Genomic DNA, 14375 nt, shown 5'->3' with positions numbered 1-14375 from the left:
TGCTTGCATCCTTCTCCCAGTTCTCAGGTATTATTATATCCTTCTGAGGTCTTTGATGTGGTTGAAGACTAGATAGTTATAATTTCCTCAGTTATGATAAAAGATAAGTTAGATATGAAACCTTAGACTCACAAATATAGGATAGATAGAATATTTTCTTTAATTTTGCCAAAACAAATCGACTAGATATCGTAACTGTAATTCTTGCTTGATAACTGTTTTGTTATCTGTAATTTTACGATGTGAAAGTTAAAACCTTCCCTTTTGAAAAAGAGACAAGGGGAATTGCTGTGGGATGATCTGAATGTCAAATGTGCTGCTCTGATTGGTTAATAAATAAAACACTGATTGGCCAGTAGCCAGGCAGGAAGTGTAGGCAGGACAAGGAGAGGAGAATTCTGGGAAATGGAAAGCTGAGGCAGAGAGACACTGCCATCCACCGCCATGACAAGCAAGATGTAAGGTACTGGTAAGCCACGAGCCATGTGGTAACTTACAGACTAATAGATATGGGTTAATTTAAGATAGAAGTAGGTAACAAGAAGCCTGCCATGGCCATACAGTTTCTAAACAATATAAGTCTCTGTGTGTTTACTTGGTTGGGTCTGAGTGGCTGCAGGACTGGCAGGTGAAGGAGATTTGTCCTGACTGTGGGCCAGGCAGGACTGGAGAAAACTCCAGCTACACCCATAACCTCATTGGAAGCAGCACTATTAGGAGGTATGACTTTGTTGGAGGAAGTGTGCCACTGTGGGGGTGGGCTTTGAGGTTTTCTATGCAGAGGGTACACCTCAGTGTCTTAGTCAACTTCCTGTTGACTGAAAGACTCTCAGCTACTGTCTACCTGCATGCACCATGCTCCCTGCCATGATGATAGTGGACTGAACCTCTGGAACTGTAAGGGAGCCACCTCAGTGAATGTTTTCCTTATAAGAGTTGCCGTGGTCATGGTGTCTCTTCACAGCAATAGACACCCTGACTCAGACAGTTATAAGAGTCCACAGAGGAGCTAAGGGAAGCTTGGAAGGGTCATGAAGTGATGTGTGGCCACCACTGGCAAGTACTATCATTTTCAGAGAGATTGTCACAACTTACAGCTTCCAAGCCATATTTAAACACTTAAACGATATTTTAAAATGTAAGCACAATTTTGTAAATTCCTTGAAATCAACTTTTCCTTTCGAAGGCTCACTGTGGACAGAAATTTTAAGTAGTCATGCCCCAGAGTCATGTGGTCACTGGACTAGCTCTGACTAGGAGAGAAAACACATGGTTGAGAATGTGAGTTCAGACCCTTTAGAGCAGTGTACCCACAAGCAAGTTCAGTGTTCCCTGTCAGCTTCTGTTTGCTCATCTGTAGTCTGTGAGCCAGGCTGTCTCTCCTCACAGCAATCTCTGCACCCTGCTCCCAAGGGTCTTCTACTACAGCCCATTTCTGCCTGTTTCTAAGTTTAAGAAAGATGGTATAGCTTTGTTCAAGCACACAAAAACTTTTGCTAACAAACCCCTCTTTAATTCTCTATACTTTTGTTAACCAGTTTGTCTGTCATTTTCTTAAGAACTCATTAATCTTTAAAATGCTCAGCGGTGGATAAGGAAGGGCAGAAACCTAGCAGGGATAGAGAAACAGTTTCCAACAGCAAAGAGTGAGAATTCGAAAGAGTTGGAGTCCTAGTGGTTGTTCTCCTGAAAATAAATGCAAGCAAAGGGCTCATGGCACTAGGCTCAAAAATGTGTGTGTGTGTGTGTGTGTGTGTGTGTGTGTGTGTGTGTGTGTGTGTGTGTGGTTTATCAAAACAGTGAGCCTGGAGAGAATCCACTTCCAGGGGCTGGGACGTTAGTCATCTGCTCCATCGCTGCCAGCCTGACTAGGGGACATGTTTGAAGTGGACACTGTCAGTTATACAAAGCTTTGCAGTCCCTCATGTGACATGTGACATCATTTCTCTCTTGCTGCATGCCCTATTCTCATTGAATCCCCTCATCCCCGTCTATTATTAATATGGTCCTTGTTCTACAGATTTGGGAATCTGTGTGATTTGTGGAAACATGGCACCTTGGTAAGCCACAAGGAATTTCCATTTACTTTCTATTCGTTGGCTGAGTGTTTGGGGGATCTGCTTATATGAACCAAGAAATGTGGGGCATTTGTGGTAAGCTTCAGGGCAGTTCAGTGAAGTGGCCTTGTGATGTCCATGGGGCTGACAGTTGTAAGGGTGAAGGAAAGCTAAGCAACTTACCGGGATTGGATATGGTTAGGGCTGAAAGGGAAAAAAACCAGAGTGAGTTCACACAGCTCTGAGAGGACTTATAGAGTCTGTAATGTTGCCTTAGAGCAAGGCTGTAGGAAAGAGGACAGGAAACACACATACACACACACACACACACACACACACACACACACACACAGACACACACACACATACACACACATACACACACAGACACACACACACATACACACACATACACACACATACACACACACACACATACACACACATACACACACAGACACACACACATACACACATATACACACATACACATAAACATACACACACATACACACACACACACACACACACACACACACACACACACCCTTCTCTGCCATTTGTGTGAGGCAGTGTGGTGAGAGGGTGTCTCTGCACCACCTTCCACACATGCCCCCAGACTCTGGGTGTTTCCTGAGGAACACTGGCAGGAGAGAGAAGGACTAGAATCCACAAGAGTAAAGATCAGACACTTTGAAAAAGAAGAAAATAAAACCAACAGATGTGGAAAATATAACCATTTTATCCACAGATCAGTGACACAGGTAAATGAGAGAGTGAACTCAGCCAAAGAAAGAGCTGGTGAAGCAGAGGGGAATTATCCAGGGATGGCCTGTTGTTCACTGTGTTGGCTAATCTTGTGTCAGCTTGACCTGAAGGCATAGAACCTCAGTTGAGAAAATGACTCCCCCTAAGATCCAGCTGTAAGGCATTTAATTAGTGATTAAAGTGAAGGGCCCACCCATTGTGGGTGATGCCAAACCTGGGTTGGTGGTCCTTGGATTCTATAAGAATGCAGGTTGAGCAAGCCTTGAGGAGCAATCCAGCACACAGCATCCTCCATGGCCTCTGCCTCAGCTCCTGCCTCCAGGTTCCTGCTCTGTGTGAATTCCTGTTCTGACTTCCTGATGCTATTAGGAGGTGTGACTTTGGTGGAGTGGTTAGGCCTTGTTGGAGGAAGTGTGTCACTGTGGGTATGGGCTTTGAGGTTTTCTATGCAACCTCAGTGTCTTAGTCAACTTCCTGTTGACTGAAAGACTCTCAGCTACTGCCTACCTGCATGCACCATGCTCCCTGCCATGATGATAGTGAACTAAACCTCTGGAACTGTAAGGGAGTCACCTCAGTGAATGTTTTCCCTATAAGAGTTGCCGTGGTCATGGTGTCTCTTCACAGCAATAGACACCCTGACTCAGACAGTTATAAAAGTCCACAGAGGATCTAAGGGAAGCTTGGAAGGGTCAGTGTGTACAGCCTTACTCATGAAGTGATGTGTGGCCACCACTGGCAAGTGCTGTCATTTTCAGAGACAGATTGCCACAACTTACGGTTTTCAAGCCACATTTAAACACTGAAGTGATATTTTAAAATGTACACACAATTTTGTAAATTCCTTGAAATCAACTTTTCCTTTCGAAGGCTCACTGTGGACAGAAATTTTAAGTAGTCATGCCCCAGAGTCATGTGGTCACTGGACTAGCTCTGACTAGGAGAGAAAACACATGGTTGAGAATGTGAGTTCAGACCCTTTAGAGCAGTGTACCCACAAGCAAGTTCAATGTTCCCTGTCAGCTTCTGTTTGCTCATCTGTAGTATCTGTGAGCCAGGCTGTCTCTCCTCACAGTAATCTCTGCACCCTGCTCCCAATGGTCTTCTACTACAGCCCATTTCCAGCTTGGGAATCGGGATTATTTGAGGGGATATGTTATCTTAATAAGTCACAAAGAACTTCCATTTACTTTCTGTTCTTTGGCTGAGTATTGGGGTGTCTGCCTATAGTGATCCAAGAAATGTGGGAAGTTTGTAGAAAGCTTCTGGGGCAGTTCAGGGAAGTGGCCTTGTGATGACCACAGGGCTGACTATGTCAGGAATGAAGGAAAGCTAAGCAACTTACCAGGAGCAGGTCGACATATTGCTGAAAGGGAAAAAGAAAACCAGAGTGAGTTCCTCACAGGTTTGAGAGAACTCAGAGTCTGGATGTTGCCTTAGAGCAAGGCTGTAGGAAAGAGGACAGGAAACATACATTCATCCCCTTCTCTGCCATTTGTGTGAGACAGTCTGGTGAGAAGGTGTCTCTGCACCACCCTCCAGGCATGCCCCCAGACTCTGGGTATTTCCTGAGGAACACTGGCAGGAGAGAGAAGGACTAGAATCCACAAGAGTAAAGATCAGACACCTTGAAAAAGAAACAAAATAAAACTAACAGATGTGGAAAATATAACCATTTTATCCACAGGTAAATGAGTGAATTCAGTCAAAGAAAGAGCTAGTGAAGCAGAGGGGAATTATCCAGGGATGGCCTGTTGATAACTGTGTTGGAAACTCTTGTGTCAACTTGACCTGAAGGCATAGAACCTCAATTGAGAAATGATTCCATAAGGTCCAGCTGTAAGGCATTTAATTAGTGATTAAAGTGAAGGGCCCACCCATTGTGGGTGATGCCAAACCTGGGTTGGTGGTCCTTGGATTCTATAAGAATGCAGGTTGAGCAAGCCTTGAGGAGCAATCCAGCACACAGCATCCTCCATGGCCTCTGCCTCAGCTCCTGCCTCCAGGTTCCTGCTCTATGTGAGTTCCTGTTCTGACTTCCTGATGCTATTAGGAGGTGTGACTTTGGTGGAGTGGTTAGGCCTTGTTGGAGGAAGTGTGTCACTGTGGGTATGGGCTTTGAGGTTTTCTATGCAACCTCAGTGTCTTAGTCAACTTCCTGTTGACTGAAAGACTCTCAGCTACTGTCTACCTGCATGCACCATGCTCCCTGCCATGATGATAGTGGACTGAACCTCTGGAACTGTAAGGGAGCCACCTCAGTAAGAGTTGCCGTGGTCATGGTGTCTCTTCACAGCAATAGACACCCTGACTCAGACAGTTATAAAAGTCCACAGAGGATCTAAGGGAAGCTTGGAAGGGTCAGTGTGTATAGCCTTACTCATGAAGTGATGTGTGGCCACCACTGGCAAGTGCTGTCATTTTCAGAGACAGATTGCTACAACTTACGGTTTTCAAGCCACATTTAAACACTGAAGTGATACTTTAAAATGTAAGCACAATTTTGTAAATTCCTTGAAATCAACTTTTCCTTTCGAAGGCTCACTGTGGACAGAAATTTTAAGTAGTCATGCCCCAGAGTCATGTGGTCACTGGACTAGCTCTGACTAGGAGAGAAAACACATGGTTGAGAATGTGAGTTCAGACCCTTTAGAGCAGTGTACCCACAAGCAAGTTCAGTGTTCCCTGTCAGCTTCTGTTTGCTCATCTGTAGTATCTGTGAGCCAGGCTGTCTCTCCTCACAGTAATCTCTGCACCCTGCTCCCAATGGTCTTCTACTACAGCCCATTTCCAGCTTGAGAATCGGGATTATTTGAGGGGATATGTTATCTTAATAAGTCACAAAGAACTTCCATTTACTCTCTGTTCTTTGGCTGAGTATTGGGGTGTCTGCTTATAGTGATCCAAGAAATGTGGGAAGTTTGTAGAAAGCTTCTGGGGCAGTTCAGGGAAGTGGCCTTGTGATGACCACAGGGCTGACTATGTCAGGAAAGGAAAGGAAAGCTAAGCGGACCATATTTATAAGGAGAATGGGATGATGGGATTCAATGAGAATAGGGCATGCAGCAAGAGAGAAATGAGGTCACACGTGAGGAACTGCAAAGATCTGTATAAGAGACAGAGTCCCTTCCCAAACATGTCCCCGAGTCAGGCTGGCAGCAATGGAGCAGACCACTAATGCCCCAGCTCCCTTGTCCCAACTGCATTGGTTGGAAGTGAATTCTCTCCAGGCTGCTTGTTTTGATAAACACACACACACACACACACACACACACACACACACACACACTTTTGAGCCTAGTGCCATGAGCCCTTTGCTTGCATTTATTTTCAGGAGAACAACCACTAGGACGCCAACTCTTTCGCATTCTCACTCTTTGCTGGGTCACACAGCTGGGAACTGTTTCTCTATCCCTGCTAGGTTTCTGCCCTTCCTTATCCACCATTGATCATTTCAAAGATTAGTGAGTTCTTAAGAAAGTCATAGACAAACTGGTTAACAAAAGTACGGAGAATTAAAGAAATGTTGGTTAGCAAAAGTTTTTGTGTGCTTGAACAAATCTATAACATTTTTCTTAATATTAGAAATAGGGTTTCTATTGCCCTGAAGAGGCACCATGACCACAGCAACTCTTATAAGGAAAACATTTATTGAAGTGGCTCCCTTAGAGTTTCAAAGGTTCAGTCCATTGTCATCACAGCAAAGAGCATGTGCATGCAGGCAGACAGTAGCTGAGAGTCTTGCAGGCAACAGGAAGTTGATTAAGACACTGGGCAGTTATCTGAGCATAGAAAAACTCAAAGCCCACCCCCACAGTGACACACTTTCTCCAACAAGGACTACCTAATCCAACAAAGCCACACATCTTAAGAGTGTCAGGAAGTCAGGACAGGAACTCACACAGAGCAGGAACCTGGAGGCAGGAGCTGAGGCAGAGGCCATGGAGGATGCTGCATGCTGGATTGCTCCTCATGGCTTGCTCAACCTGCATTCTTATAGAATCCAAGGACCACCAACCCAAGTTTGGCACCACTCAAAATGGATGGGCCCTTCCCATCAATCACTAATTAAATGTCTTACAGCTGGATCTTATGGAATCATTTCTCAACTGAGGTTCTATGCCTTCAGGTAACTCAGGCTTGTGTCAAGTTGACACAAGAGTTTCCAACACAGTGAACAACAGGCCGTCCCTGGATAATTCCCCTCTACTTCACTAGCTCTTTCTTTGGCTGAATTCACTCATTTACCTGTGTCACTGATCTTTGGATAAAATGGGTATATTTTCCACATCTGTTAGTTTTATTTTGTTCCTTTTTCAAGGTGTCTGATCTTTACTCTTGTGGATTCTAGTCCTCCTCCCTCCTGCCAGTGTTCCTCAGGAAACACCCACAGTCTGGGGGCATGCCTGGAGGGCGGTGCAGAGACACCCTCTCACCACACTGCCTCACCCAAATGGCAGAGAAGGGTGTGTGTGTGTGTTTCCTGTCCTCTTTCCTACAGCCTTGCACTAAGGCAACATCCAGACTCTGCAGTTGGGACAAGGGAGCTGGGGCATTAGTGGGTCTGCATCCATGCTGCCAGCCTGACCCGGGGACCAATGTTTGGGAGGGACTCTGTCTCTCTTTTAGACAGATCTTTGCAGTTCCTCACGTGTGGACCTCATTCTCTCTTGCTGCATGCCCTTTCTCATTGAATCCCCATCATCCCCATTCTCCTATAAATATGGTCCTTGTTCTACAGATTTGGGAATCTGTGTGATTTGTGGGAACATGGCATCTTAATAAGCCACCAGGAACTTCCATTTATTTTCTATTTGTTGGCTGAATATTGGGGTGTCTGCTTGTAGTGAACCAAGAAATGTGGGGAGTTTGTGGAAAGCTTCTGGGGCAGTTCAGGGAAGTGGGCTTGTGATGACCATAGGGCTGACTATGTCAGGAATGAAGGAAAGCTAAGCAACTTACCAGGAGTGGATGCACATATTACTGAAAGGAAAAAGAGAACCAGAGTGAGTTCTTCACAGCTCTGAGAGAACTCAGAGTCTGTAGATGTTGCCTTAGAGCAAGGCTGTAGGAAAGAGGACGGGTAACACCCCCCCCCCCACTTCTCTGCCATTTGTGTGAGGCAGTGTGGTGAGAGGGTGTCTCTGCACCACCCTCCACACATGCCCCCAGACTCTGGGTGTTTCCTGAGGAACACTGGCAGGAGGGAGAAGGACTAGAATCCACAAGAGTAAAGATCAGACACCTTGAAAAAGAAGAAAATAAAACCAACAGATGTGGAAAATATAACCATTTTATCCACAGATCAGTGACACAGGTAAATGAGAGAGTGAACTCAGCCAAAGAAAGAGCTGGTGAAGCAGAGGGGAATTATCCAGGGACGGCCTGTTGTTCACTGTGTTGGAAACTCTTGTGTCAACTTGACACAAGCCTGAGTTACCTGAAGGCATAGAACCTCAACAGAGAAAATGACTCCCTAAGATCCAGTTGTAAGGCATTTAATTAGTGTTTGATGGGAAGGGCTCATTTCATCCAAGGTGGTGCCTACCCTGGGTTGGTGGTCCTTGGGTTCTATAAGAAATCAGGCTGAGCAAGCCATGAGGAACAATCCAGTGAGCAGCATCCTCCATGGCCTCTGCCTCAGCTCCTGCCTGCAGATTCCTGCCCTGTGTGAGTTCCTGTCCAGACTTCCTGACACTATTATGAAGCAAGCTATCTCAACTAATGTTATCCTTAAGAGTTTCCATAGTCATGGTGTCTCCTCACAGCAATAGAAACTTTTTCTAAATGTAAGATGGTATAGCCTTATTGAAGCACACAAAAACTTATGTGTAAATCTTCCAGAGCAGTGTGGGAAGTGTCCACGTAATGTCAATTGGACTGACAGTTGTAAGGGTGGAGAAAAGCTAAGCAACTTACCAGGAGCCGGTCGGCAAATTACTGAAAGAAAAAAAAAAGACAAAAAACAAAAAAAACCAGTGTGAGTTCTTCACAGGTCTGAGAGGATTCAGAGTCTGTAGATGATGCATTAGAGCAAGGCTGCAGGAAAGAGGACAGGGAACACACACACATACACACACACACACACACACACACATACACACACACATACACACACACACACACACACTCACACACACACACCTTTCTCTGCCATTTGTGTGAGGCAGTGTGGTGAGAAGGTGTCTCTGCACCACCCTCCACACATGGCCCCAGACTGTGGTGTGTTTCCTGAGGAACACTGGTAGGAGAGAGAAGGACTAGAATCCACAAGAGTAAAGATCAGACACCTTAAAAAAGAAGAAAATAAAACCAACAGATGTGGAAAATATAACCATTTTATCCAAAGATCAGTGACACAGGTAAATGAGAGAGTGAACTCAGCCAAAGAAAGAGCTAGTGAAGCAGAGGGGAATTATCCAGGGATGGCCTGTTGTTCACTGTGTTGGAAACTCTTATGTCAGCTTGACCTGAAGGCATAGAACCTCATCTGAGAAATGATTCCATAAGGTCCAGCTGTAAGGCATTTAATTAGTGATTGATGGGAAGGGCCCATCCCATATTGGTGGAACCTACCCTGGGCTGGTGGTCCTTGGGTTCTATAAGAAATCAGGCTGAGCAAGCCATGAGCAGCATCCTACATGGCCCCTGCCTCAGCTCCTGCCTCCAGGTTCCTGCTCTGTGTGAGTTCCTGTCCTGACTTCCTGACACTCTTAAGATGTGTGGCTTTGTTGGATTAGGTAGTCCTTGTTGGAGAAAGTGTGTCACTGTGGGGGTGGGCTTTGAGTTTTTCTATGCTCAGATAACTGCCCAGGGTCTTAGTCAACTTCCTGTTGCCTGCAGGGCTCTCAGTTACTTCTGCCTGCATGTACATGCTCATTGCTATGATGATAATGGACTGAACCTCTGATACTGTAAGGCAGTCATCTCAATGAATGTTTTCCTTGTAAGAGTTGCTGTGGTCATGGTGCCTCTTCAGGGCAATAGAAACCCTATTTCTAATATTAAGAAAAATGTTATAGATTTGTCTAACTGACATCTCTTTAATTCTCTATACTTTTGTTAACCAGTTTGTCTATGACTTTTTTTTGGTTTTATTTTTGTTTTTGTTTTACAAGACAGGGTTTCTCTGTATAACCTGTGCCTTTCCTGGAACTCACTCTGTAGACCAGGCTGGCCTCCAACTCACAGAGATCTGCCTGACTCTGCCTCCCGAGTGCTGGGATGAAAGGCATGCGCCACCACCGCTCGATGTCTATGACTTTCTTAAGAACTCATTAATCTTTAAAATGATCAGTAGTAGATAAGAAAGTACAGAAACGTAGCAGGGATAGAAAAACAGTTCCCAGCTGGGTGATCCAGCAAAGAGTGAAAATTCAAAAGAGTTGGAGTCCTAGTGGTTTGTTCTCCTGAAAATATATGCAATTAAAGGGCTTATAGCATTAGGCCCCCAAAAATGTGTGTCTATGTCTGTGTCCATTGTGTGTGCATGTGCGTGTGCGTGCGCATTTATCAAAACAATGAGGATGAAGAGAATCCACTTCCAACCAATGCAGTTGCAGCAAAGGAGATGGGGCATTAGTCATCTGCTCCATCGCTGCCAGCCTGACTAGGGGACATGTTTGAAGTGGACACTGTCTCTCATGTAGAGCTTTGCAGTCCCTCATGTGACATGTGACATCATATCTCTCTTGCTGCATGCCCTATTCTCATTGAATCCCCTCATCCCCTTCTATTATTAATATGGTCCTTGTTCTACAGATTTGGGAATCTGTGTGATTTGTGGGAACATGGCACCTTAGTTAGCCACAAGCCATTTACTTTCTATTCATTGGCTGAGTATTGGGGTATCTGCTTGTAGTGAACCAAGAAATGTGGGAATTTGTGGAAAGCATATGGGGCAGTTCAGAGAAGTGGCCTTGTGATGTCCATGGGGCTGACAGTTGTAAGGGTGAAGAAAAGCTAAGCAACTTACCAGGAGTGGATGCACATATTGCTGAAAGAAAAAAAGAAAACCAGAGTGAGTTCTTCACAGGTCTGAAAGAAGTCAAAGTCTGTGGATGTTGCCTTAGAGCAAGGCTGTAGGAAAGAGGACAGGAAACATACATTCATCCCCTTCTCTGCCATTTGTGTGAGACAGTCTGGTGAGAAGGTGTCTCTGCACCGCCCTCCAGGCATGCCCCCAGACTGTGGGTGTTTCCTGAGGAACACTGGCAGGAGGGAGGAGGACTAGAATCCACAAGAGTAAAGATCAGACACCTTGAAAAAGGAACAAAATAAAACTAACAGATGTGGAAAATACAGCCATTTTATCCAAAGATCAGTGACACAGGTAAATGAGCGAGTGAACTCAGCCAAAGAAAGAGCTAGTGAAGCAGAGGGGAATTATCCAGGGATGGCCTGTTGTTCACTGTGTTGGCTAATCTTGTGTCAGCTTGACCTGAAGGCATAGAACCTCAGTTGAGAAAATGACTCCCTAAGATCCAGCTGTAAGGCATTTAATTAGTGATTAAAGTGAAGGGCCCACCCATTGTGGGTGATGCCAAACCTGGGTTGGTGGTCCTTGGATTCTATAAGAATGCAGGTTGAGCAAGCCTTGAGGAGCAATCCAGCATGCAGCATCCTCCATGGCCTCTGCCTCAGCTCCTGCCTCCAGGTTCCTGCTCTGTGTGAATTCCTGTTCTGACTTCCTGATGCTATTAGGAGGTGTGACTTTGGTGGAGTGGTTAGGCCTTGTTGGAGGAAGTGTGTCACTGTGGGGGTGGGCTTTGAGGTTTTCTATGCAGAGGGTACACCTCAGTGTCTTAGTCAACTTCCTGTTGACTGAAAGACTCTCAGCTACTGTCTACCTGCATGCACCATGCTCCCTGCCATGATGATAGTGGACTGAACCTCTGGAACTGTAAGGGAGCCACCTCAGTAAGAGTTGCCGTGGTCATGGTGTCTCTTCACAGCAATAGACACCCTGACTCAGACAGTTATAAAAGTCCACAGAGGATCTAAGGGAAGCTTGGAAGGGTCAGTGTGTATAGCCTTACTCATGAAGTGATGTGTGGCCACCACTGGCAAGTGCTGTCATTTTCAGAGACAGATTGCTACAACTTACGGTTTTCAAGCCACATTTAAGTGCTCAGCGGTGGATAAGGAAGGGCAGAAACCTAGCAGGGATAGAGAAACAGTTCCCAGCTGTGTGACCCAGCAAAGAGTGAGAATGCGAAAGAGTTGGCGTCCTAGTGGTTGTTCTCCTGAAAATAAATGCAAGCAAAGGGCTCATGGCACTAGGCTCAAAAGTGTGTGTGTGTGTGTGTGTGTGTGTGTGTGTGTGTGTGTGTGTGTGTGTTTATCACCTGGAGAGAATCCACTTCCAACCAATGCAGTTGGGACAAGGGAGCTGGGGCATTAGTGGTCTGCTCCATTGCTGCCAGCCTGACTCGGGGACATGTTTGTGAAGGGACTCTGTCTCTCATATAGAGCTTTGCAGTTCCTCACAACATGTGACCTCATTTCTCTCTTGCTGCATGCCCTATTCTCATTGAATCTCCTCATCCCCTTCTATTATTAATATGGTCCTTGTTCTACAGATTTGGGAATCTGTGTGATTTGTGGGAACATGGCATCTTAATAAGCCACAAGGAACTTCTATATACTTCCTGTTCTTTGGCTGAGTATTTGAGTGTCTGCTCTTAGTGAACCAAGAAATGTGGGGAGTTTGTGGAAAGCTTCTGGGGCAGTTCATGTTGTGATATCATGATGTGCATGGGGCTGCCTGTTGTAAGGGTGAAGAAAAGCTAAGCAACTTACCAGGAGCAGGTCGGCAAATTACTGAAAGCAAAAACAAACAAACAAACAAACAAATAAAAAAAACAGAGTGAGTTCACGGGTCTGAGGGAACTTAGATTCTGTGGATGTTGCCTTAGAGCTGTAGGAAAGAGGACAGGAAACACACACACACCCTTCTCTGCCATTTGTGTGAGGCAGTGTGGTGAGAGGGTGTCTCTGCACCACCTTCCACACATGCCCCCAGACTGTGGGTGTTTCCTGAGGAACACTGGCAGGAGGGAGAAGGACTAGAATCCACAAGAGTAAAGATCAGACACTTTGAAAAAGAAGAAAATAAAACCAACAGATGTGGAAAATATAACCATTTTATCCAAAGATCAGTGACACAGGTAAATGAGAGAGTGAACTCAGCCAAAGAAAGAGCTGGTGAAGCAGAGCGGAATTGTCCAGGGACGGCCTGTTGTTCACTGTGTTGGAAACTCTTATGTCAACTTGATCTGAAGGAATAGAACCTCAGTTGAGAAATGATTCCATAATGTCCAGCTGCAAGACATTTAATTAGTGATTGATGGGAAGGGCCCATCCATTTTGAATGGTGCCAAACCTGGGTTGGTGGTCCTTGGATTCTATAAGAAAACCATGAGGAGCAATCCAGTGAGCAGCATCCTCCATGGCCTCTGCCTCAGCTCCTGCCTCCAGGTTCCTGCTCTGTGTGAGTTCCTGTCCTGACTTCGTTATACTATTAGGAGGTGTGACTTTGTTGGGTTGGGTAGTCCTTGTTGGAGGAAGTGTGTCACTGTGGGGGTGGGCTTTGAGATTTTCTATGCTCAGAAAATTGCCCAGTGTCTTAGTCAACTTCCTGTTGCCTGCAAGACTCTCAGTTACTTTGCTTGCATACATCATGCTCTTTGCTATTATGACAATGGACTGAACCTTTGAAACTCTAAGGGAGCCACCTCAATGAATGTTTTCCTTATAAGAGTTGCTGTGGTCATGGTGCCTCTTCAGGGCAATAGAAACCCTATTTCTAATATTAAGAAAAATGTTATTGATTTGTTCAAGCACACAAAAACTTTTGCTAACGTGTCTTTAATTCTCTATACTTTTGTTAACCAGTTTGTCTATCACTTTCTTAAAAACTCATTAATCTTTAAAATGCTCAGTGGTGAATAACGAAGAGCAGAAACCTAGCAGGGATAGAGAAACAGTTCCCAGCTGTGTGACCACTTCCAACCAATGCAGTTGCAGCAAGGGAGCTGGGGCATTAGTCGTCTGCTCCATTGCTGCCAGCCTGACTCGGGGACATGTTTGGGAAGGGACTCTGTCTCTTATACAGATCTTTGCAGTTCCTCATAACATGTGACATCATTTCTCTCTTGCTGCATGCCCTATTCTCACTGAATCCCATCATCCCATTCTCCTTATAAATATGGTCCTTGTTCTACAGATTTGGGAATCTGTGTGATTTGTGGGAACATGGCATCTTAATAAGCCACCAGGAACTTCTATATACTTCCTGTTCTTTGGCTGAGTATTTGAGTGTCTGCTCTTAGTGAACCAAGAAATGTGGGGAGTTTGTGGAAAGCTTCTGGGGCAGTTCATGTTGTGATATCATGATGTGCATGGGGCTGCCTGTTGTAAGGGTGAAGAAAAGCTAAGCAACTTACCAGGAGCAGGTCGGCATATTGCTGAAAGCAAAAAGAAAACCAGAGTGAGTTCCTCACAGGTTTGAGAGAACTCAGAGTCTGTGGATGTTGCCTTAGAGCAAGG

General features: G+C 45.2%; 1 long non-coding RNA gene across 1 annotated transcript in view; it reads left to right on the top strand.

The window, feature by feature from the left end:
* Positions 1 to 14375, top strand: part of LOC118570039 — a 37785-nt gene continuing 23410 nt past the window's right edge. The window contains exon 1 of the long non-coding RNA XR_004943113.1: positions 1 to 27. This is a non-coding gene — a long non-coding RNA (uncharacterized LOC118570039). The remainder of the gene's footprint in view (positions 28 to 14375) is intronic.

Source organism: Onychomys torridus, chromosome 18, assembly GCF_903995425.1.
Source record: "Onychomys torridus chromosome 18, mOncTor1.1, whole genome shotgun sequence".
Lineage (NCBI taxonomy): Eukaryota > Metazoa > Chordata > Mammalia > Rodentia > Cricetidae > Onychomys > Onychomys torridus.
The sequence above is the reverse complement of the archived record's forward strand: the minus strand, read 5'-3'. Positions and strand labels throughout refer to the sequence as shown.